We start from the raw sequence: 25,748 nt of genomic DNA, 5'->3' as shown, positions 1-25,748 counted from the left end.
ATTATGTTTTGAAAGACAAAATGGTGTTATGGAGGGAAAGGATGGTGTTTGAATTGCTAGAACATTTATGCACAGTGAACATGCAACTAGTACATGAGTGTCGTGTTTAAATTTGGAATTATTCCGGGTTCGTTTGGCATTTTTATGCATTAATTGAGTTTCTGGGCATTTAATGTGCATAATTCAAATTTGAACTACAAGCACATGCTCCAATGCACCAAAGTTTTTTGAAAAATCACATGTGTGTCTTTGGGTGAATATATAGGTCCCATGCAAGAAATGGGAATGGAATTCAAACATCTGGGCGTCGTGGCTCGGCCGAAATGATTGAGAAACTTGGTTTTTTAATTCGTGTAAATCCAAAACACGGCTGAAAATCATGAAAATTGGCATGGTGTCATGACATGGCACAAACATGCTGCGGTAATTTTTTTGGCCGAATTGGGACAAGCTTTGGTGTAAGCTTCTTACAAACCGGGGCTTCCCTCAAGAAGGCTCGTGGTTCCGAGAGGGAACGTGTCACCTCCGTGTGCGAAACGACATACGTACACTGCCTTATCCCGCCTTAATTTTTTTACACAGGCAGATTAGACCAAATAGAAGTATCGTGCTAAAATTTGGAATTATTTCGGGTTCATTTGGCCTTTTTATACATTAATTGAGTTTCTACGCATTTAATGTGCATAATTCAAATTTGAACTACAAGCATGCTCCAGTGCACCAAAGTTGGTTGAAAAATCACATGTGTTTCCTTGGGTGAATTTCTAGGTCCCATGGAAGAGATGGGAGTGAAATTCAAACATCTGGGCGTCGTGGCTTGGCCGGAAGATTGAGAAACTTGGTTTTTTAATTCATGTAAATCCAAAACACGCCTGAAAATCATGAAACTTGGCATGGTGTCATGACATGGCACCAACATGCTGCAGTAATTTTTTGGCCAAATTGGGACATGCTTTGGTGTAAGCTTCTTGCAAACTGGATCTTCCCTCAAGAAGGCTCGTGGTTCCGAGAGGGAACGTGTCACCTCCATGTGCGAAACGACATACGTACATTGCCTTCTCCCGCCTTAATTTTTTTTACATAGGCAGATTAGAGCAAATAGAAGTATCGTGCTAAATTTTGGAATTATTCCGGGTTTGTTTGGCCTTTTTTATACATTAATTGAGTTTCTGCGCATTTAATGTGCATAATTCAAATTTGAACTACAAGCACAGGCTCCAGTGCACTAATGTTGTTTGAAAAATCACATGTGTGTCCTTGGGTGAATTTCTAGGTCCTATGCAAGAGATGAAAATGAAATTCAAACATTTGGGCCTCGTGGCTCGGCCGGAAAAATTGAGAAACTTGGTTTTTTAATTCCTGGAAATCCAAAACATGCCTGAAAATCATGAAACTTGGCATGGTGTCATGACATGGCACCAACATGCTGTGGTAAAAATTTTGTCCGATTTGTGAAGGCGCACACATTAACAATCAACATAGTCATTTTGGAACAAGTGTTGTCACGTTACAAATCGTAAACACAAGTATTATTGAAACCATGGGCGTTTTACTTACCAATTACGTGCCGCCACGCGTCCCCTTTTTTTATTGGCTAGGAGGTGTCGTGCGGGGTAGCTATTTGAGTACAGGAGGCGTGCGGTCAGACCCCTGCACGTGCTCATCGGGAGGAGAGCCCTTTGACCGCTACCCGCCATGCACCTCCCTCCCAATGTCTCCATTAATGGCGCTCGAGCACCTGTTCTACGGCGTGGCTATATGTCTCACTGGACTGAGATTTTAGAGAGAAATATGAAAATCTGAAAAGAAAGTTTTGCACGGATCTTGATGTAAGATCCGACGGACCTATATAGCATCGACTGCGACTTATAGCAAGCATGATGAACATAAGGACGATGACAGTGGATAATAATTGTCTTACATATTTAGGAACATAATTAAAAAAAAGCTACATGCGGCAACACCCGAAATACACTAGGGCAAAAGAAGAAGGAAGACAACGATCTGGCCCGCTGATCTCTACTTTCTTAATGCGTTGCTGCAGGCCGCGGGAACTAGTCTCCGCGGCGAGCGGCGATGAGCTCTTTCTTGTCTTCAAGATGCCGCTTGAGAGCATCCACGGATTCCTCCACCAGCCTTCTGCGCTCGATGTGCAGCATGGCATTCTCGTACATAAGTTTCTCGACGATGACGCCTGTCCTCCTCAGCAAGGCAGTGGTCTGCTCCTGCTGCTCCACACTTCCGATGATCTTCGCCCTCAGCAGGTTGCGCTCGGCCTGGAGCTTCGCATTGCTCTCATTTAGTCTTGGATGACGCCGGTAGACTGTTCAAACGAGGCTTTCAGGTCATCCTGCAACCTCGCCCAGCTGGAGATCTGATCCATCTGCCTAAGGACGAGGGAACGCTTGCGCCTGTAAGAGTCCTCGCCTGCCCGCGAGACATTTTCCCAGGCCGCCGCGGTGCGGGAGGACATCTCTGCTGCATTCGCGGCGCGGCGGGACATCTCTTCTGCTTCCGCGGTGTGGCTGGACCAGTCTGCTGCATCAACGGCACGGCGGGACCTCCATGCTACTTCGGCGGCGTGGCAGGATCTCTCTGCTCCTACGGCCGTGCGGCGGGACATGTTGGCTGCTTTCGCAGCGAGGCGGGACATCTCTTGTGCTTCCTCTTTCAGGCTCGCCTCTCCCTGGTGGCAATCTCTCGACCCAGAACTCACGCTGGCCATGGTAGATGCAAGGGAACAATGATGAATGACTTGTTTGTTTTTGTGGATGAGGAGTTGAGGAGGAATGTGCAGTCATCTTGGAGTAGTAGTATTTATAACCGAGTAGTAATACGCTCCTAAGTGGGAAACCATTTAGGTTTTGATCGGTGTGAACAGGTTTGCAATTTGGAATGTGACGGGACGCATGCTCAAAATTTACTGACGTTTATAAGTGCGGCACTATTCTCGGAAGGCGTAACATGGGCACGTACGCCTTCTCAGTCGCATACGTGGCGTTTGGACCATAGGGTGCACCGCAATAGGCAATGTCAGCACACGTCTTGTTCCAACAACCGCGCGCGCTCGTTATTACCATCGCACACGCTTCTTTTAATTAGAATGTGTGTGCCTGTCTAGCGCACACACGTTGATCTATCTAACTGTTTCAGTTTGTTGTGGCTAATCGCAAACAGTTCATCCAGGTGAAGTGTATGCCATCAATCGCAGACACTTTGATCTGGCTGACCCGTTTCTGTTCTGTTGCCTAATCACAAACAGTTAATCCTTCTGAAGCGTATGCCCTCAATCACACACACCTTGATCTAGCTGACCGTTTCTTTTGTATTGCCTAATCACAAACAGTTCATCCGAGTGAACCGTATGTTGTATATATCACACGCCTTCATCAGGCTGCTCGTTTCTTTTGTTCCGCCTCATCGCAAACAGTTCATTGGACTGAACCGTATGCCCTGCATCGCACACGCAACTAAAATCCGAACCGTGTTTGATGGCTCCGCCATCGCAAATGTTTTGCAACTTTTTTTACGGTTCTTTTACACCACCGTTTGCGATTATTGCATCGCACACAGTTTTGTCGAAGGGTCTCTGATCATATTGTCGCGTTAGCAGCATCCTGTAGTAGTGTAAGTTCATGATAAATTAAAGTTCAATTAATCATATTACTTAAGAACTCCCACTTAGATAGACATCCCTCTAGTCATCTAAATGATCACGTGATCCATATCGACTAAACCATGTCCGATCATCACGTGAGATGGAGTAGTTTTCAATGGTGAACATCTCTATGTTGATCATATCTACTATATGATTCACGTTCGACCTTTCGGTCTTAGTGTTCTGAGGCTATATCCGCATATGCTAGGCTAGTCAAGTTTAACCCGAGTATTCTGGACGTGCAAAACTGGCTTGCGCCCGTTGTATGTGAACGTACAGCTTATCACACCCGATCATGACGTGGTGTCTCGGGACGACGAACTGTCGCAACGGTGCATACTCAGGGAGAACACTTATACCTTGAAATTTAGTGAGGGATCATCTTATAATGCTACCGCCGTACTAAGCAAAATAAGATGCATAAAAGATAACCATCACATGCAATCAAAATATGTGACATGATATGGCCATCATCATCTTGTGCCTTTGATCTCCATCTCCAAAGCACCGTCATGATCTCCATCGTCACCGGCTTGACACCTTGATCTTCATCGTAGTGTCGTTGTCCTCTCGCCAACTATTGCTTCTACGACTATCGCTACCGCTTAGTGATAAAGTAAAGCAATTACATGGCGATTGCATTTCATACAATAAAGCGACAACCATAAGGCTCCTGCCAGTTGCCGATAACTTTTACAAAACATGATCATCTCATACAACAATTTATATTTCATCACGTCTTGACCATATCACATCACAACATGCCCTGCAAAAACAAGTTAGACGTCCTCTACTTTGTTGTTGCAAGTTTTACGTGGGCTCTACGGGCTTCTAGCAAGAACCATTCTTACCTACGCATCAAAACCACAACGATTTTTCGTCAAGTGTGCTGTTTTAACCTTCAACAAGGACCGGCCGTAGTCAAACTCGATTCAACTAAAGTAGGAGAAACAGACACCCGCCAGCCACCTGTGTGCGAAGCACGTCGGTAGAACCAGTCTCATGAACGCGGTCATGTAATGTCGGTCCGGGCCGCTTCATACAACAATACCGCCGAATCAAAGTAAGACATTGGTGGTAAGCAGTATGACTATTATCGCCCACAACTCTTTGTGTTCTACTCGTGCATATCATCTACGCATAGACCTGGCTCGGATGCCACTGTTGGGTGATAACCCACAAGTATAGGGGATCGCAATAGTTTTTGAGGGTAGAGTATTCAACCCAAATTTATTGATTCGACACAAGGGGAGCCAAAGAATATTCTCAAGTATTAGCAGTTGAGTTATCAATTCAACCACACCTGGATAACTTAATATCTGCAGCAAAGTATTTAGTAGCAAAGTAGTATGGAAGTAACGGTAATGGTGGCAAAAGTAACAGCAGCAGTTTCGTAGTAATTGTAACAGTGGCAACGGTAAAGTAACTAAGCAAAGAGCAATATGTGAAAAGCTCGTAGGCATTGGATCGGTGATGGAGAATTATGCTGGATGCGATTATTCATGCAACAGTTATAACATAGGGTGACACAGGACTAGCTCCAATCATTAATGTAATGTAGGCATGTATTCCGAATATAGTCATACATGCTTATGGGAAAGAACTTGCATGACATCTTTTGTCCTACCCTCCCGTGGCAGTGGGGTCCTATTGGAAACTAAGGGATATTAAGGCCTCCTTTTAATAGAGTACCGGACGAAAGCATTAACACATAGTGAATACATGAACTCCTCAAACTACGGTCATCACCGGGAGTGGTCCCGATTATTGTCACTTCGGGGTTACCGGATCATAACACATAGTAGGTGACTATTGACTTGAAAGATAGGATCAAGAACTCACATATATTCATGAAAACTTAATAGGTTCAGATCTGAAATCATGGCACTCGGGCCCTAGTGACAAGCATTAAGCATAGCAAAGTCATAGCAACATCAAACTCAGAACATAATGGATACTAGGGATCAAACCCTAACAAGACTAACTCGATTACATGATAAATCTCATCCAACCCATCACCGTCCAGCAAGCCTACGATGGAATTACTCACGCACGGCGGTGAGCATCATGAAATTGGTGATGGAGGAAGGTTGATGATGACGATGGCGACGGATTCCCCTCCCCGGAGCCCCGAACGGACTCCGGATCAGCCCTCCCGAGAGAATTTAGGGCTTGGTGGCGGCTCCGTATCGTAAAACGCGATGAATCCTTCTCTCTGATTTTTTCTCCCCGAACGTGAATATATGGAGTTGGAGTTGAGGTCGATGGAGCACCAGGGGGCCCACAAGGCAGGGGCGCGCCTAGGGGGTAGGTGCGCCCCCACCCTCGTGGACAGGGTGTGGGCCCCCTGGCCTCGATTCTTTCGCCAGTATTTTTTATTAATTCCAAAAATAATCTCCGTGAAGTTTCAGGTCATTCCGAGAACTTTTCTTTCTGCACAAAAATAACTCCATGGAAATTCTGCTGAAAACAGCGTCAGTCCGGGTTAGTTCCATCCAAATCATGCAAGTTAGAGTCTAAAACAAGGGAAAAAGTGTTTGGAAAAGTAGATACGATGGAGACGTATCAACTCCCCCAAGCTTAAACCTTTGCTTGTCCTCAAGCAATTCAGTTGACAAATTGAAAGTGATAAAGAAAAACTTTTACAAACTCTGTTTGCTCTTGTTGTTGCAAATATGTAAAGCCAGCATTCAAGTTTTTAGCAAAGATTATGAACTAACCATATTCACAATAACATTTAGGTCTCATATTTACTCATATGAATGGCATAATCAACTAGCGAGCAATAATAATAAATCTCGGATGACAACACTTTCTCACAACAATCATAATATGATATAACAGGATGGTATCTCGCTAGCCCTTTCTGAGACCGCAAAACATAAATGCAGAGCACCTTTAAAGATCAAGGACTGACTAAACATTGTAATTCATGGTAAAAGAGATCCAATCATAGTCATACCCAATATAAATTAATAGTAATGGATGCAAATGACAGCGGTGCTCTCCAACTGGTGCTTTTTAATAAGAGGGTGATGACTCAACATAAAAGTAAATAGATAGGCCCTTCGCAGAGGGAAGAAGGGATTTGTAGAGGTGCCAGAGCTCGATTTTAAAGAAGAGATAAATAATATTTTGAGCGGCATACTTTCATTGTCCACATAACAACCGAGAGATCTCGATATCTTCCATGCTACACACATTATAGGTGGTTCCCAAGTAGAATGGTCAAGTTTATACTCCCCCTCCACCAACAAACATCAATCCATGGCTTGTCCGAAACAACGGGTGCCTCCAACTAGCAACAATCCTGGGGGAGTTTTGTTTGCAATTATTTTCATTTGGTTTGAGCAAGGGACTGGGCATCCCGGTGACCAGCCATTTTCTCGTGAGTGAAGAGCGGAGTCCACTCCTCTTGAGAATAACCCACCTAGCATGGAAGATACATACAGCCCTAGTTGATACATGAGCTATTCGAGCATACAAAACAGAATTTCATTTGAAGGTTTAGAGTTTGGCACATACAAATTTACTTGGAACGGCAGGTAGATATCGCATATAGGAAGGTATGGTGGACTCATCTGGAATAACTTTGGGGTTTATGGAAGTGGATGCACAAGCAGTATTCCCGCTTAGTACAAGTGAAGGCTAGAAAAAGACTGAGAAGCGACCAACTAGCACTACAAAAAAAAGACACATACGTGACATTTTGGGCCGAACGAAATTTTTTTCTGTCATACATATGACACTTCTATGACGATAATTGTGACAAAACCCGGTATCATCATAGATGTGGTGGGCTCCTACTTCTATGACAAAAAATCATGACAGAAAATGGGCTTTTCGTCCTGGGCGGGCCGGAGACGCAGCTGCATGACATTCTTTGGGCCGTCCATGACGGAAAAAACCGTGGTAGAAGCGAGGGCGAGGAAAATTTCGGGGAGTTCCCGGCTACGGTGGGAGGTCGGGGTCCGAGCGATGCGCGTTTCTCTCGTACACGTACGCGCGTGTGTGTGAGGCGTTGGCTCTAACTAAACCCGAGCGAGGCGTTGGGCTCTAACTGAACCCGAGTGATTGCACTGCAGGCTACGCGTTACTGAACCCAAGCGATCGATCGATGGCTGTTAACTGAACCCGATCGAGTGATTCCTTCGCTACTGCTGCTAACCGAAGCCGATCGATGCTGTCTCTGGATGAACAATGATGCTTTGCTGGGGGGGTTTGGATGAACAATTCCCGGTGGGGGTGGATGAACAGGACCCCGATCGATCGAGCCGGTTGGGGCTAGATGAACAGGACCCCGTGGAGGGCAGGATGAACAGGACCACCCCGTGGAGGGCAGAATGAACAGTAGACAGTGGAGGGCTGGATGAACAGTAGCCCATGGAGGGGTGGTTGAATAGGAGCCCGTGGAGAGGGCTGGTTGAACAGTAGCCGGTGGAGTAGCGCGTGGTGGAGGCTGGATGAACAGGAGCCCGTGGATGAACAGTCGCAGGTGGAGGCTGGAGGAGGTCGACGGTGGATGAACAGTAGCCCGTGGAGGCTGGAGGGGGTCGATGGTGGAGATGAACAGTGTCCAGTGGAGTCCCGTTTTGCGGTATGCCACACCCCTCCCGATGAACAGGACCCTCGTTTCGACCGTAGCGCTCCAACACAAGTCCGTTTCCTCCGTTTTGCGGTACACCACACCCCTCCCGATCAACAGGACCCCCGTTTGGACTGTAGGAGGTCCATTTCCTCCATTTTGCGGTACGCCAGACCCCTCCCGATGAACAGGATCCCGTTTCAAACGTGGCCGGTCGAACACAAGGCTGTTTCCTCCGTTCTGCGGTACGCCAGGCCTCGTTTCCATCGACTGTTCCGTCCAAGCCCTCCCGATGAACACGACGACGCATTCCGTCCCGACCCAGCCGGTTGGCTCCCCATGAACACGATGATGACGCTATTTCTCCGTTCCGACCCAACCATGTACACGAGCCCTGGCCGTACATATGCGCAAGTAGGCGTTCAAGACCCTGCCCGTATGTACGTACGTGGCCGTATTTTCTTTCTTGCACACTGGCCGCTGTACGTATGTGTACATGCTACGTGCGCGCCTCTACATCGACCAGTATGTACGTACACGTTCGCGACCAGAATGACAATGCTACGTACGCTTCGACCAGGTGGGTCCCGACTGTCAGGCACTGCCTTGCCTGCGAAGATATAGCTGGTGGGTCCCAGCAGTCAGGGGGGCGAATCATTTTTTTTTGCCCGGACGCACTTCCTTGCATGCGAAGATGTAGCTGGTGGGTCCCCGCAGTCAGGGGGAAACATTTTTTCACGAAATACGGTGGCCCATCTGGTGGGTCCCCGCTGTTAGGTGGAGGAATAATTATTTTCCGCGTAATAAGGAGGCACTTCCTTGCTGCGGCTGTGGACCTAGCTATCAGCCTCTCCTTGACCACATTGACCACGCCGCGCCGAGAGCACCAGGGTGACGGACGACGGCGAGACCTAGGAAGGGGATGACGCGGAGCCGGGGAAGACACGGCAGTGGAAGCCCGCGCGGAGAGGAGTACGAGGGTTCACTGGTTCGGCTGCGATGTGAGGCTGCCGTCGCCGCAGGGCCTGGCCAGCGGTGGGAATAGTAGGGGGCGGTGAGTTCTCCGCGGCAGCACAGCCGGCCACAGGAGGCAGGAGCATGCGGCACGACTGGCGCTGCTTTGGGCGGCTGGAGCAACAAGACCAGAGGTTGAAGAAGCACTACGGCCGTTGGATGGACATCATACGGTCACTGGAGCTAGAATCGTGCATATTGACTAAGTTGACAAAGCCCTCCGTCCCCGTCAACTTAGTAGGCCCACAAGTCAGCCTGCCACTATACTAGATCCCAGCTAGCAGGGGGAGTATTCATTTTTTTGTGCGTAATAAGGACGCACTTCCTTGCGTGCGAAGATATAGCTGGTGGGTCCGAGCTGTCAGCGGCGGTAACATTTTTTTCGTGAAATACAGAGGCCCTTTCGGTGGGTCCCAGATGTCAGGTGGAGGAATCATTATTTTGCGCGTAATAAGGAGGCATTTCCTTGCGTGCGGCCGTGGACCCAGCTGTCAGCCTCTCCACGTACAGTCCACTTTAGATGCATGTCGGTCGTTGACCACGTTGACCAGGCCGCGCCGGGAGCACCAGGGCAGTGGTCGACGGCAAGGCCTAGGAAGGGAACGACACGGAGGCAGGGAAGGCTCGGAAGTTGTTTCCCACGCGGGTTTACTGGTTCGTCTGCCGTCGCCGGAGAATAACAACAGGTGTGGGTGAGTAGAGGGATGGCTAGGCCAGCGATGGGAGTACGATGGGGCGGTGAAGCCTGTGCGGCAGCACAGCCCGCCGCTGGGAGGAGGGAGCAGGCAGTCCCACCGGCGCTTGTTTGAGCGGCTGGAGCAGGAAGAGCAGAGATTGAAGAAGCACAACGGCCGTTGGATGGACATCCAACAGTCACTGCTTGTGCGTCAACCTTTTTTTAGGAAAGCCTCAAATTTGTGGAAAACAGCATACAACCCATCTGCCATTATTTCTAATAATTTACAGCCCATTTGCTAATTCTGAAGGTTTTTTTGGAGCCCATATTCTTTTTGTTAGCATTACAGCCCATATTGTGGCCACGGTTAAAAAATGATACGAAATGTTGCATATTTCGGTGCGGTCTGAACTGTTTTTAATCCCGAAATTTTGAGTCACATTCAAACTGATTTTAAAAATAAATGTATATCAATATAAAATCCAACAAATTGTCCACGCATAAAAATTAATGCAATTTAAAATCTTGAAATGAAGAAAAGAAATTTGAAAGTAATTGCCGGTTTGATGTGTTTTAAAAATGTACAACCCATTTCTCATTACTGATAGGCCATTTTCTCGTCCAGCCGAATGGAGCTCTCCTCGTCTTGAAAGATTTGCAACCCAATAGGCCTGACAAAGCGACTTACTTGGCAAATCACAAAAAAACAGGGCTAGCCATTTTCAGAAAGAAAAAAAAACTACTAGGTTGGTCCGTGGTAAACATAAAAGAGAAGGCTATCTAGACATGCCAGAGTGCCCCGCACAGCCCAGTTGACACCCTGCTTCCGTCTCAAAAACAAATTAGATAAATGCCACAACAAATACGGCGATTCATAAAAATGCCACTGCAATTTCCAAACTTTGAAAAATGTCACTGCAATTTTTGCAAACTTTGGAAAACGCCACTGCAATTTGCAAACTTTGAAAAACGCCACTCCAGACTTCGAAAAATGCCACTTGGAATGGCATGAAATGGCATTTTTCAAAGTTTGGAAATTGCAATGGCATATCTTAGAAACACCATATTTGGAGTGGCATTTATCAAATTAATCCAAAACAAAAATAACTAGGCGAGCTGCTGGGTCCCTGATGTCAGCCGCTCGTTGTGCAACTCTCTCGTTTATTGACTACGTTGACAATGGCATGGGACCCAGATGTCAGATATCCATTATGAGGAGCCATTTTTTTATTGGATTGAAATAAGGAGGCACTTTGCTTGCGTACTGCCATGACCTTGGCGGGTCCCTGGTGTCATCCTCTCCACGTACAATCATCTCCTGGTTGTGTACACGTCAACTTGGTAGGCCCACAAGTCAGCCTCTAAACCCGTGGAGGACAAATACAACCCATTTAAAAAAATAACAGCCCATTCCATAAGTTCAAACGGAAAGTTCAACATTCAGAGCAAAGTAACAGGTCTGATCCACATATAGAGTACTGAACTTCCACGTTGACAACCATCATAGCCAAGTTAACTATCTACTTCCACTAATACTCTAGTAGCGTACAAGTACTAACTTACTCTTAGCTAACTAGACGATGCCGACCGCCATCTACGGTACACGCTAAACGCCGGCACCGGCGTCCTCCGCCTCGCCTCAGACTTGCCAGAGGTGCGATAGGGTGCGTTGCTCGCGCGCGTTGGCCCTTTCCATGCCGGCATGGTCCACCGAAGCTTCGGCTTCTAAGCGGGAAACCCACTTGACGAGCTGGTAGTAAAAATCAGCGTCGCGAATGCGTGCGTGCCCGACAGCCTCCAGGGCTATTTGCCAGGCGCCGTCCTCCACGTAGTCGGCCCACGTGCGGGCGCTCTGCTTGCGACTCAGAGCGTCGGTGCGCTGCTCCATGTCCCGCTGGTGGCGCAAATCGGCGATACGCTGCTCATCCGCCAAGCGGTCGCGCTGCAACAACTCCTGCTCCTCCGCCAGGCGGTTGCACTCCAACAAGTCCTCGATCTCCGCATTGCCATCTAAAGACCAATAGAATGCCTCCTCCCTCCGTCTGCCTTCCGGTGAAAAACCGAACACTAGTTCCGACGGTGACCGCCTCCGGCCACGCCTATCGCGGACGGGCGGGGGCATGGCGGACGTGGCGAGAGCGAGGATAAGTGGCGAGCAACGTCGGGCCGGTGGGGGCTTATGAGGATAGGGAAAGTTGGGTCACGGTGCCACCATAGAAGGCTGAGAAACAGTACTTATAAGCGGAAGGTAGCGCGACGGTCATCGGAATTCAATGCATAATGAAGCAGGCATGGCTTAGCACGCCAGCTTGCCGTGGAAAACTAGAGAAACTGAAATTCTGACTGTGCCGTCCTGTCCCGTCCATGCTGGGTCGCTCGCTTGCCGTGGAAAACTAGAGAAACTGAAATTCTGACTGTGCCGTCCTGTCCCGTCCGTGCTGGGTCGCACGCCGGCCTTACGTTCAAACAAGTGCACTCAAATCATCTCCCTCCTTGTCAATAATGATTCCACGGATTTAAAAGGCCTGCAACAATTAAAGCGCATCTTTTTTTGCATCAGTTAGCTGCCTTAATTACGGCCGGCTGCATGCGGGCACTCAAAATCGCTCACAGCCAGTACGCGGAGCAGCATGCAACGAGTCGCAGCCGAGGGCATTAATTGATGAACTTTAGCTGGGAGATAAGGCATTTGCGAACGTTTTTGCTAGCAGTTTCTTCAGATTCGCATGGCATTTTCTTCAGAGCAGCTTGTCATTTTCTTCAGAGGTAGGCATTTCTATTCAAAAAACTGCCACTTCGGATCTTGCGTCGCAACTAAAACAGTCAGGAGCGCATTAGTAGGCTAGCTAGTGATCGATCGATAACTTGCAAACACTGAGCGAACAGATATAAGGAACTGTTAATGCATCTCAATGATTCACAGATCATATACAAATATGTAGCTCCAAAAGCAAAGATTAGCCACAACTAAAACCAACTAGTACGATTCCCATACATAAGATCAACATGTTAATGCATCTCAATGATTCACATATCATATACAAATATGTAGCTCCAAAAGCAAAGATCTAGAAAAAACATATGTTCTTCCTATTAACATGGATGCTTCTCTTGGCCAACATTCAGTACAGACCGAATGACAAATTTGTTTGTGAAGTCTACAATTCCTCTTGCAAACGTAAGTGGTTTCACCAACAGCTGGAACCATGGGAATGAACCACACATGATGGAGGAACATCCACTGCAATATGATTTGGTCTTCTCTTGATCACACGGCGAGACTATTTTCGGAATACAAACTTTAACTTAGGCAAAATGATGCCCATTGTATAATCAGACCAAAGCAATGAAGCACCTAGTGTTGGCCAATAAATAGTACAATACTACTTTTCTGCAGTCCATGAAGTGACTATCCAATCTTTCTGTGTCTATTTTCAAATGGCACTGCATGCAGTGACTATACTATTCTCTTGTGCAGTTCAACCAAAATTGCGGTCACTTTGTGTGTTTGCTAAATAGCAACGGGCAGACATCTCTTTCTGCACAAATATCAATCAGCTAGTAAACATATACCCCACCTTGTATTTTCGGTTTAAACATGTCTCTTCCGCTTAGATCTGTCATGTTTTGCACTGGACAATTTGATACAGTCATGTTTTGCCCTGGACAATTTCATACTGAATTGATTTGCTTGTTCAGAGCAGAAATATAGCGCCTATTCTTCATCAGGCCAAGGATATCCATGTTCGCAGTGATGGAAGAGGTGAAATCGATACAACCGAAATTGAGCATCCAGTCATTGAATCATGTCCTGCACCTCCAATGTAGGTCCACCCTGCCAATAAATTCACATGCAAACCACTAGTATTACTATCTAATGACAGTACAAAAAGAGTAGCAAGTAGCAAACCATGTACCTTCTTAATGAACAGCTCAAAGTGCCACCAATTGGATATAAAGGTTTGGGAGAAAACATGCTCCTAATGTTGAACCAGTTGGACTTTTTGTGCAGTTCCACTAAACTCGAGCATCCCTGTTTGCATAGATATTGAAAGTTTGATTACTATAAAAGTGGCACTAGTTGAAGCATAGACTTACAAATATAAGCATTCCAATTTCTTAATGGGAAAAGCTAGCAAGGCTGTTTCTAACCACCTTTTTGAAGGAATAAATAAGGCAACAGAGGCTGATGTCAGAAAGGCATATATAGTTCTTTCTGAAAGAATGATCGATTCCTAACCTTTCCTCTTCTTTTAAGCATATTTTGTGCAGTTCAACTAAAATAAAATGCCATCAACGCCTTGACAATTCAGTGGCACTGTACAAAAGGAAATGACTTAACATTACATCATGATGTCAGGTATGTAGTCGATAGGCATTAGAGACAAACTTACAGACCTCCTCCGATAACATAATGAACATTAATTTTAACAAAGGTGTGACTAGCTTTACCGGGATAATTTGAGTGAACTCTACACCCTCTATTCCTTAATATAAGAGGTTTTTACAGTTCAGTTTAAAGTACCCAAACGTCTACTAGTATTTAGAAAAATAGGTAGTAGTTTTCTTGAGCACATATCTGGGAAAGCTTGCCACCCTTTATTTATGTCCATACGCTAATGCAACACCATTCGAAATTTCGAATACTACAAATATACACTAATCCAGTGGCTAGTGCAACAGTAGAGTAGTTATTTTATTACAGGGTACAGTACAATGGTTTTACTGAACAGATTTCAATAAACTCTCGCACTGGAAGATTTCTATAAGAATTAACAGTACAAAATGTAAAGGTAACACATTTCAGCATTGGTATACTAGCTGTGCATGAGCATTAAACCAAATACAAAACTCTGAAGGTAACTAGCATTATTAACTAATGACAGTATAAAAAAATTGCAAACCATGTACCTCCAAGGTAAATATCATTTCGAACTCGGGGGGACCTTAAAAATTGCTATCCCAATCTTGATAATCGATCAAACATAAAAACTTGATCGAACGAATCAAGAGAACAGCCGGAGGAGGAGGTGCCCACTCTTAACCTTTCCTCTTGTCTTCATAATTTTTTGTGCAGTTTAACCAAAATAAAATGACATCATCGCCTTGGCATTTTGGTGACACTGTACAAAAAAATTAACTTATCTCATGAAAGTGAGGTATGTAATCTATAAGCATTAACAGTGCAAAAATCTGAAGGTAGTAACAAGTTTCATCGTTGGTATGCTGGTTGTGCAACATCATTAGAATGCCTTAGTTGAAAAATCTTTAATACATCCACAATCAAAAGCTAACCCTGAAATAATCCAGTGACATTAAATGGCATTGCTTAAATTTATCGGTGGCATTAGACTGAGTGCGGCATTAGTTAAATGTGGCATCACTTTAGCAGTAGCATTGCTTGACTTGACTGCTGGCGTTATACTAACAGCAAAAAAGTTAGACTAAGAGCATGCGAGGCCCATTCGGATAGTGGGCGCACCAGTACGATGTACCTCCATGGATGCATAGAGTGGTGAGGGAGGTATGGTTGCCCAGAGCAACAAATATCCATGCAACATATGTGGATTACGTCCCATTTTTGTTATGTTTAGCCACCTTTTTCCTATGTGAGGACAACAAACCGATCGACCTGGTCATTCTCTATTGCGTTGTCATGCCTTTCTACCCTTCTTCAACCAAGAGACACGAGACTCGTTCCTTAGCTACTGATTTTCCCCTTCTCAACCTAGATGCGGGTTCGATGCCTACTCTCTTGGACAGTACAGTCTCCCTTCCTTTCCTTATTCAACCCATACATGGATTAGTCTGCATGAAGTAGGGTTTCCTTTAATAATGCAAATTAAGGTTTTCGTCTGCGTGACCAGCAGAGCAGAGGATAGCAAATTGGGAAGATGGTGGAGTGAAAAAGATCAACATGCAGCGACATGGTAGAGGGGGCAATAGAACAAGGGTATGGTTCGAAAAGAGGTAGCATACCTGAGGGTCGGAGGGAAGTGGCTTTGCTCGTGGTCATCGTCCTCCACACGCACTACGACAGCGAGCTTGGGGACGGAGGCCATCCCGCGCGGGCGCTAGGTCTGAGAGGACGGCCTTGTCGTCAGTGCGTGACCTCGCTCGCCGACGACGAGTGCGTCAACACTGCACGTCCTTTTCTTCCCCGGCGGATCTATGACCACCGGTGAGGAGGGAGAGAGAGGCCGTATTTTTTAGATCTGGAGAGAGGGTGATAGTGTGAGAAGCAAATGGGCAGCCCTTAGCAAGAAAGCTCTGAAGCTCCAGCCTATATATCTTTTTTATACTACTAGTACTAGAGGTGGAGTAGTGGTAGAGTAGTTTATTTTTTCTCTGCAAACAGTACTAGTTAGTCGTGCTTCAAAACTGAACGGCACGCCATTAAAAAAATAGTCGAGAAATAATGCGGCACCTCGGGCCAATGCGGCCAGATCGCATTTTGCACGAGAAATTACACAGGATGTTTCGTTGACATGTGGTCCTGTTCCAACATGTCTAGACGACGGCGAGTCCTTTTGTACAATTTCCGAAAGGACGTGTAGGCCGGGGCGCCTCTTCGTGTACCGTGGCAAACTGGCAACCGTCCACTGACTCTTCGCCTTTCCCTCTCGATTTGGAACTGATGTCGCACGCTCTTCTTCCCTCCTCCATTTGCCTTCACCCTTCCTTCTGCCATTGTTCGATCGTCTTCTCCATGGAGGGAACAAGCCAGAAACGACCCCGTTATTCTTGCCCCGATCTGAAAGATGACGTGGTGGGGGAAATCATTGATCGGTGCAACGTCATCACCTCCGCTAGCATGGCGGGTTCGTTCAAGCCCATTCTCGACTCAACTAATAACATCATTACAAGGAACCCAAGGGTCCAGGAGCGGTTTGATCTCCCTTATCTTCTTTGCTATAAGCCTGTTCGCATGAGCGCAGACAACAGAGGCCTCGCCTTGTGCAAGTTGATGCCGCTTGATAATGATACGTGTGATGTCAAGATGCCATCGCTTAAGGGTAAGTCCTGGGCTGGCACAAATGGAGATTGGGTTGTTTATATTGGGTACAATTGCGAGTGGGAACTTGTGAATGTGTACACTCGTCAGCGGATTCCACTTCCAAAAATCCCCGAGTGCCCTGAGGTTGAGCACACAGATGATCTACGTACGTTCAAATACGATCATGGTGACTGTTGTCTACTTAAGATAGCAATTTGTCGAGTTCCCAACCGCTCTTGGAATTACAAGAACTATCAAGTTGTTGCTATCTTCGACAAGCTTGTTGCCGTCCTTCGTGGTTCGACTGGATGGATATTGCTCAGAAATCAGTTTCTATACACGGATGTGTACTGTGATGCAATTGAATACGAGGATCTTGTGTTTGCTGCCACCACTCGTGGCACTGTTTTTGCATGGGATCCTCGTAGTTTCGGTACGTTTGTCTTCCACCGTAATTATAATTGTTTCATCCACATGCATGCAGGTTAGCAAGTTTCCCTTTACTAATTAACCTTCTTCTTGTGTTTCCAAGGTCCTGTGAACATTCCACCACCTATACTTGAAAAAATTTATAAGCAAGGGGGAGATGACGATGGTGATGATCACGAGCATGAGGAGGAGCAGAACTTATATACTCAGTGGCGCCTGGCAACTAATCCCGATGGATCACCTCTTCTTGTCTGTATACAGTGCACTCAGACTGTTACTACTGAGGAAGCAGGTGTGGTCTCCCATGGTCGCCCTCTCCTGACCTATTCCAACACCCGTTGCATGGTATTCAGGACGGATACTAGTGTGCTAGCGCAAACACCTTCTCCCTGGTTCAGTATTGATAATCTTGGAACAAACTCGCTCTTCCTTGGACCAAACTATCCAATGATGGTGAAAGGCGATCCAGCTGCTGTTGACACAATGTTACTACCATTTATGAGAAGCAACTGTATCTATACCTCGGACATTTCGGTGGTTCCCTACCCTGGTCCTGATATATGCCGCTTCAGCCTGGATGATCAGTCCTGTGTTGCTCTCGATATTGACAATAGCTGGCCCTTCCCAGAGCACCTATGGTTCAAAGCAAGCGTTTCCAACGCCGAGGATTGGTTGAGTTGAAGTTCATTTCATTGCTTGTTTTTTGTTGTGTGATGAAAACTTTAGTATTTGCTAGAATGTTTTGTTGGAAATAATCTATAATCCAACATGTATCCTCGTTGTCATTGTGTGTTGATGACTTGTTGTATTTAATGAATGGTACATTTCAGTTGCGAATGCATGTCATAGACTCAATTTATGAATGGTTTTCAAGTCACTTCTTGGAGTGTGAGTACCGCAGTAGTATAGCCAGCATCCGGTTAGTATATGAAGTTGCCACATCACATAGAGCCAACCTAATATTGGAGTATGCTAGCCCTCCACCAGCGCGCCGCTTCAAATGGCGGAGGAAGTGAGAGGTCGCGTCACCTTGTGTCCAGATCTGAGATGCCACATGTACCAGATGAATGACTCCAAGTTCGACCACCGTGATGTTAGGTGCGAGCCCAGAAACACTGTTGGAGAGACCCCCCCTCATAATTTTCCTACATTGTCATTTGATTCATAGGATAGAATGCTATAGGATTTTTTCCCTATGTAATCATCTTTTAATTGGCAATCTAGCATCCACTCCAACTTTTGTTTCACTTCCTTTGTTCCTACGAAGAGAGTACTTGCTCTAAATGATGTGCTGCTGCAAGAGCCGCCTATATTTATTAACCATGCTCTAAAACGGTGGACCAGCTTTGGCTATAGTAGTACTGTACTAGGTTAGTAGGTGACCTTGCGCTTGGCTCTTCTCCTCTTCCGGAAGTTGAACAATAATGATGGTACTACAGTAGTACTTTTGGCAATCTGACACCAAATGAACTGCTGCACGTCCACCGCTTGTAAGCAAAAGTTTCTCCTCGTGCTGCGAGCCACCGCGCACGCGTTGGCGAGGGAGAAGGCGTAGTAAGCAAGCTTCTCGTTGTTCTGTGAGTTGACGGGACACATCAAAGTTATTTATTAGTACTCTTGGAGTAAACTCGCTCTTGGAGTAAACTCGCTCTTCCTTGGACAAAACTATCCAATGATGGTGAAAGCCGATCCAGCTGCTGTTGACACAATGTTACTACCATTTATGAGAAGCAACTGTATCTATACGTCGGACATTTCGGTGGTTACCTACCCTGGTCGTGATATAGTAGGCCGCTTCAGCCTAGATGATCAGTCCTGCCTTGGCCTCGAGATTTACAATAGCTGGCCGTTCCCAGAGAATCACATGTGGTTCAAAGCAAGCGTTTCCAATGCCGAGGATTGGTTGAGTTGAAGTTCATTTCATTGCTTGTTATTTGTTGTGTGATGAAAACTTTAGTATTTATAATCTATCCTCGTTGTTGTTGTGGGTTGATGACCTTTTCTATGTAATAAAATGATATGCCTGTGATAAACTTACTAAATTTATGAATGGCTATCGAGTCGCTTCTCTGAGTGGGTGCTGCGACAAGGCAAAAAAATATTTTCCGAATACATAATTGTACGTGCATTGCAACAGGTTATCGGATGAGGCCAATCAACAATAGTACACTATTTGTACTAGCTTCACATGCTGCACTATCTCTACGTCTACATACGTAATACAACAATTTTTAAACTTGAGACCAGCCACCCATCCTCACAAAGAACACTTTTTAACCTAGCACAGACTCCAGGAAATTTGGCCACAGTGTGAGGTGGGCCATATGTTAAAGTGTTCGCCGTACGTAACCAGCACCTCGAATCCTCGATACTCCTACTATAAGTAGTACTAGGAGTAGTAGGGTGGCATGGGCCAGAACAAGCATTCACATCCAGGAGTACGGCACACACCACCAGCACGACTTCCATATGACACCATATTTGTTGGAGTCCGTGCTACAGCAATCTCTTCAACCTAGTTGTTTCTTCATCCATCACGCGGCGGCGAGGTGGGGGTTTGCCGATAGTCGGTTTCCTCAACTGCGGTCCCACTTGTAAGGCCAACTCCAACGCACGACCCCAAACGGACCTCTGTTTTGCCTGGATTCTGTCCATTTGGGTAGGGCAATGGGGTCATGTCCGGGCCATTTCTCGGATGCGGTGGTCGTGCGCAGAACGCGCGACCGCATCCCGGCCACGTACATTTTTCTTTGCAAACACATATCTTTTTTTCATCATTGATTTTTTGGTACATGGAAATACATCACCAAAATTTTGACTAGAAAAGCAAGACCAAAGAAAACAAGAACCACAAGAATACATTTTAGAAGATATCCAACTTCCATAACTGCTCCTGTAAGTTGGATTAGTGCCTTCTCGATGCATTCATTGTTGATCTGCGGAGGCTCGATCTTGCGTGCTTATTTCTTCTTCGAGTGTAAAGAAGTAGACGTGTCGAGCCTCTATTCTATCAACAAGTGCACTAGTCTCATCTCTAGCCTCTATGCTAGCTAAAAGTGCTAGAACATCTACTAAATTGTGCTCTATCAATATATCATTGTACTCTTCTTCCCAATACCAAAACTTGCATCCATTCTACACAATAAAATTTGAAGTTAGCACAACTAGTCTAATCCGAGAGCACAACTGTCGTGGAATTGTCACGGCAGATGTCCTCGAGCTAGGACTTAGTCGTGGAGCCATCGCAACTAGGAAGCTTGAAGGGGTTAATACGGGACAAGGAACACGAGGGTTTATACTGGTTCGGCCCCTTACGGTGAAGGTAAAAGCCTACGTCCAGTTGAGGTGGTATTGATTAGGGTTACGATCACCAGGGAGCTAAACTGCTATGCCCGGCTTTCGATGAGATTGTTCTTGTCCCTAAACCGCTGCCGGGTCGTCCCTTTATATAGGGAGGCTGACGCCCAGCAGCTCTCAGAGTCCCGGCCGGCTCATAAGAGTGTCCGGCTCGGACTCTCAACTATTCTTGCCTAACACTACAAGTTCTACCACAATAATGATTGTAACTACGGGCCTTAAGCCATCTCCGGGTCTTGAGCCCATCTTTGGCCCACCGTCTTTAAGCTTGGCGCCGGGCTTCTGGTAGTGACCATATGAGTAACCCGGCCCCTCCTGGCGGGTGACTCTAATGTCTATATCCTCAACATTAGGCCCCAGATTGATTTCAGCCGGCTCATGTCAATCTTCCATTCCTTCGACAGAAAATCTCCGGCTTACAATTGTGTGAAGGCCATAACCCGGCGTGACGTCATCCTCTGGACCCCGGATAATCCGCCGTGACATCATCTTCCATTAAGCCCGTTTTTTACTCCGCCAGATTCGCAACGGATCTTTACATTTACTGTCATCCCAAAAATCGAGGCATTTCGTGGGGAGATAACCACGCCGTGGTCTCCTTGATCCTCGCGCCCGCTTTATGAGTTTGCCTTATAAATAGGCTGGCCCGACGGCCCTTTCTCACTCTCCTTCCTCTGTCGTCTCCTTCCTCTCACTGCCCGTGCTGCTCGAGCTCCGCCGCCGTCACCGCCGCAGGTCTTCTCGTCATCACCAGCTCAGGCCGCTGCATCACCGTGATCGGACCAGAGAAACGCGACAACCTCCGCAGCTCTCCAGCTCCTGTAAGTCCTGCTTGTCCTGTAGATTGGATCTGCCGTAGGGTTCGAGCAGTTCGTCCGTGTTCTTCGCCACCACCCACGAGTTCTTGGTAGTTTTCCTTTTTACTGCCTCTTTCTGATCTCTGGATAGTATAGAACCAATGCGGCGGCCGTTTAGCACTCATTTCTGATGTAAGTAGATCCCTTTTTACTGCATAGGAGCCTCGTTCGAGCCCAAGAGCTTCTCCAGCGTCTGTTTTTAGGTCTAGAACTTTTCCTTTTAGCCGACTGTTTTGATCCAAAAAATTTACTGCGATGTGTGAAACCTGTTTATCACACTTAGTAAAAAAACTGCAATCATTGAATCTCGGCGGTTTACATTTCCGGCTTAAAGAAACCACGCGCCATAGAACCTTCCGGCTTAAAGAAAATCATGTGCCACAAAAATTTCCGGCTTAGCTGTGATAAGGCCTGTAGACAATCAAATTATTCTCAACCCCTCGGCGGCTTAAATAGCCCGATGCACTTAAGTGTATACCATTAGTCCCCTTATAAGCCGCCATCTTGATATTGAACTGTAGATTTCCTCCGGCTCATAATTAACCCGGACGTTTTTTTCCTTTTATCATAGACCGCCAACTTTCACCATGCCTCCCAAAGCTCCCATTACTTGCAACTGGATGAGGTCCAATGTCACCAATGAGACCCTAGCAGATTTTGTTAAGGCTGGATATCTGCCCAAGAAGGATGTCATGTCCTACCGTGCCCCTGACCTGTCAGAAGAGAGGCCACAGCCAAAGGATGGGGAGGTAGTGATTTTTGCGGATCACATGAGCCGGGGCTTCACACCGCCCGGCTCAAAGTTTTTTAGGGACATGCTCAACTTCTTTGACTTGCGGCCTCAAGATATAGGACCCAACTCAGTATCCAACATCTGCAATTTTCAAGTTTTCTGCGAGGTTTACCTTGGAGAAGAACCTAGTTTGCTGCTCTTCAGAGAACTTTTTTATTTAAACCGTCATAATGAGTGTGCCAATGGGCCAAGTCTGGAATTAGGTGGTATCTCCATCCAGCGGCGTAGGGACTGCCTTTTCCCTTACGCAGAGCCGCCGAGCCACCCAAAGGACTGGAACATGACTTGGTTCTACTGCCAAGATACATCCCCGGCTGATGAAAGCCCGCTGCCCGGCTTTCGCCCAACACGTCTGGAGCCGACTCACCCACTGTCGGACAAGCTGACTCAAGCAGAGCGCCAGCCTCTGCTCCCCACTATCAACAAGATCAAGGCTCTCCTGGGCAATGGTCTGAACGGAATCGACCTGGTCCGGGTCTGGATCTCATGGCGGGTGATCCCATTGAGTCGCCGCCCCGGCTTAATGTGTGAGTACACAGGACGAAAGGATGACCCTCAGAGACACAGCCGCAATGATCTTCCAGAAGACGTTGCAGAGGAGATGACCAAGGCTCTGTTAAACGAGAGCCTGGCAGACTGCGGAAGGACCGGGTTAGCCCCTTCTGCAAGACCAACCCAGCCCCAGCGATAAGCCGCCGACTTTAACTTTTTATCTACTTCTGCATGTAACCTTCATCTGAACCGTTTGAAGAATTCATCATTGTATTTTTCAGGCTGGTGATAACTTCTGGCGGGTCAAATATGACCATGAGGCGGCCAAGAAGGCCAGGAAGGCGAAGAAAGCCGCCAAGAAAACCGCCCCTCGCAAGAAAGGGAGCAGGCCTACTGCCTCCGAGCCGATGCAATTAAGCGACAGCTCCGAGTCAGAGGTAACCCCTGAGTCTTTTAAGTCCTTGCTATATTCACTGTTTGTTTGTTGTCCGCCTTATCAATACTTGCTCATTGACAGGATGACACCGGCGCCAGTAACCCGGTGGTTGAAGAGGTAATGTCACTTTCCTCCGACTCGGAGCCCTTGCCACAGCTGAAAGTCCGAAGGGTAACCCGGAAAGTAAACTTTTCACATCCTTTAGCTTATCAAGACCCTCAATTTATTTTGAAGCGACCGGTTCATGAAAGCCGGCGTCATACCCGGACCAACAAGGACACCGACCTCTCCGCCGGGTTACCCGACGCAATAAGGAAGCGCCGAACTGAGGTTATTTCCCACTTGTACCCTTTTCATCCATTGGCGGGTGTTATCTGTCAGCCACTCAATTCCTCTGACTCCAATTATCAGGAGACCTCCCCCTCTTCGGGCGACTCTATGCAGTCGAGTCTTCCGACTTTCAAGACCGCGCCCGGGTAATGACAACCATCTCATATTATATTTGTCTGTACTTACGCTTTTTGTGCTTAACGTTTCTGTCCTTTCAGCGCCCAGGCAAAGCTCACCAAAAGAGCGAAGAAGACCAAGTCAGCCGGAGTGCCGGATTTGCCTGAACCGGAGGTGACGGCTCAAGAACCGTCAGCTGCCTCCGCCCCCGAAGCCACCACTCCAATGGACACGGCACCTGAGGCCACTGCTCCGACTACCAAGGCAACGACCGAAGCTTCTATTAACCCGGAGGCCTCTGGCTCGGCTCCACCAGCAGACGACCCAGACGTGGTAATCACCCGGACGGAGTTCGTTGAGCCGGGGAGACCTACCGTGCTGGCCAAGTGCTCCGCTAAGGGGGAGTTGCTGCCGCCCCACCGGGTGAACCTGGACCTCTCCGACTACACCAACTTGAGCATTGGCGAGCTCGTCTCTGGCTACATCAGCCAAGTGCACAAGAGCCGGGACACAGAAGTCGCCATGGTGAACCAGATCCAGAAAAAAATCTGAGGTATCATTCTGCTGTCCTCTTACTTACTGCATAGTTACCTTTGCCATGATAGCCCCCAAGTCGACGACTTATGAGTGAATATGTTGTAGACTTAGGTTCCGGCTTACTCAATTGAGCCGACAGTATGTAGATAGATACATTCAATATGCATTAGCCCCCAAGTGCCAAGTGTCTTTGCTTGGAAAACGCTTGGGACTTATATAATGACTGTTAATAACCCGGAAATGTATGCAGGCTGTTGGCAAGAAGCTAGAGGCGGACCTTGCGGATCTCAAGAGCCGGCTGAAGACGCAGGAGATGGAGACCCGGAAGGCAAACGCCAAGTTTGTATCCAACATCGCCGCTCAAGAGAAGCTGAAGACAGAATTTGATGCTGAGCGGAAAGCCTGGCCGAAGAGAAGGCCGCACTGGTGACCCGGGCGGAACAGGCGGAGAAGGCTCTCTCTGAGAAGACCGCCGAGATCTCCGGCCTAAAGCGCCAGGTTTCCCAAATGGTGCCCGCCATCTTCGGTAAGTCACCTCACCGACTTTCATCAAGTTTAGAATGTTTATATTTCATGATTCATCCTTGTCACCGGCTTATCTGATTCTGTTAAACAGGTCCCAGAAGTGCCAACCTCAACCAGAGCGTGGCCACCAATCTAAAGGCCGTGTATACCCTGGTGGAGCAGCTCTACACCGGGTCACAGCGTGCCTTAGCTGTGGTGGCCCTATCCAACGAGGTGCCGTCTCACCTGGCAGAAGTCCTGCGCCGGCTCGCCGTTCTGCCTCAGCGGATCCAAGAGCTGCGACGGGCCTCTGCGAGGGCCGGAGCGATCACCGCGCTGAGCCGGGCCAAGGCATTCCTGCCGGAGTTAGACCCGGCGGACATCGCCCTTGGCTATCCAAGCCTGAAGGAAGACGGCTCAGCTTTCGATCAGAAGGACTTCGCGGCTTGCGTGAAGGCGGTACGCCCGGTGGCTACCCTTATCGGGAACGACACAGATTTGACCAAGTACCAGCCGGGTTATGATGCAGAGAATCAGAGGATTCCAACCCCTCGCTATGAAGCTCTCAACTTGATCCCGCCGGCTCGTCAGCACACTTTCGCCCCAGAGATTGACCCGGCTGGGTTAATTAACGAGGAAGCCCAATTTGAAGCTCTCAGCGGCATCGACTGGAAGTCATCAACCTTCCAGGTCTTCGGATCAGCCGGAGGAGAGGATAGGAACGAGCCGGAGACTTCAACTCAGCGGGCATCGTAACTCGGCTGGCGGTTTACCAAACAATGCTCCACCCTTTTTAGACTTGATGAGTTTTGTAATAGAGTAGGTGCAACAGTTTATCTCTGCCGTGCCATCGTGCACGTATTGAATGCCAAGGTCTTTTGAAGTTGTCTCTTTGATGTTTCTCCGGGTCATAATCATCCCTTTGTTTTTCTCAACCTCAAAGAGGTGCCTTTAGGTAACCTGCAT

The sequence above is a fragment of the Aegilops tauschii genome, chromosome 2 (assembly GCF_002575655.3).
Source record: "Aegilops tauschii subsp. strangulata cultivar AL8/78 chromosome 2, Aet v6.0, whole genome shotgun sequence".
NCBI classification, from domain to species: domain Eukaryota; kingdom Viridiplantae; phylum Streptophyta; class Magnoliopsida; order Poales; family Poaceae; genus Aegilops; species Aegilops tauschii.
Note: the sequence above shows the minus strand (reverse complement) of the source record.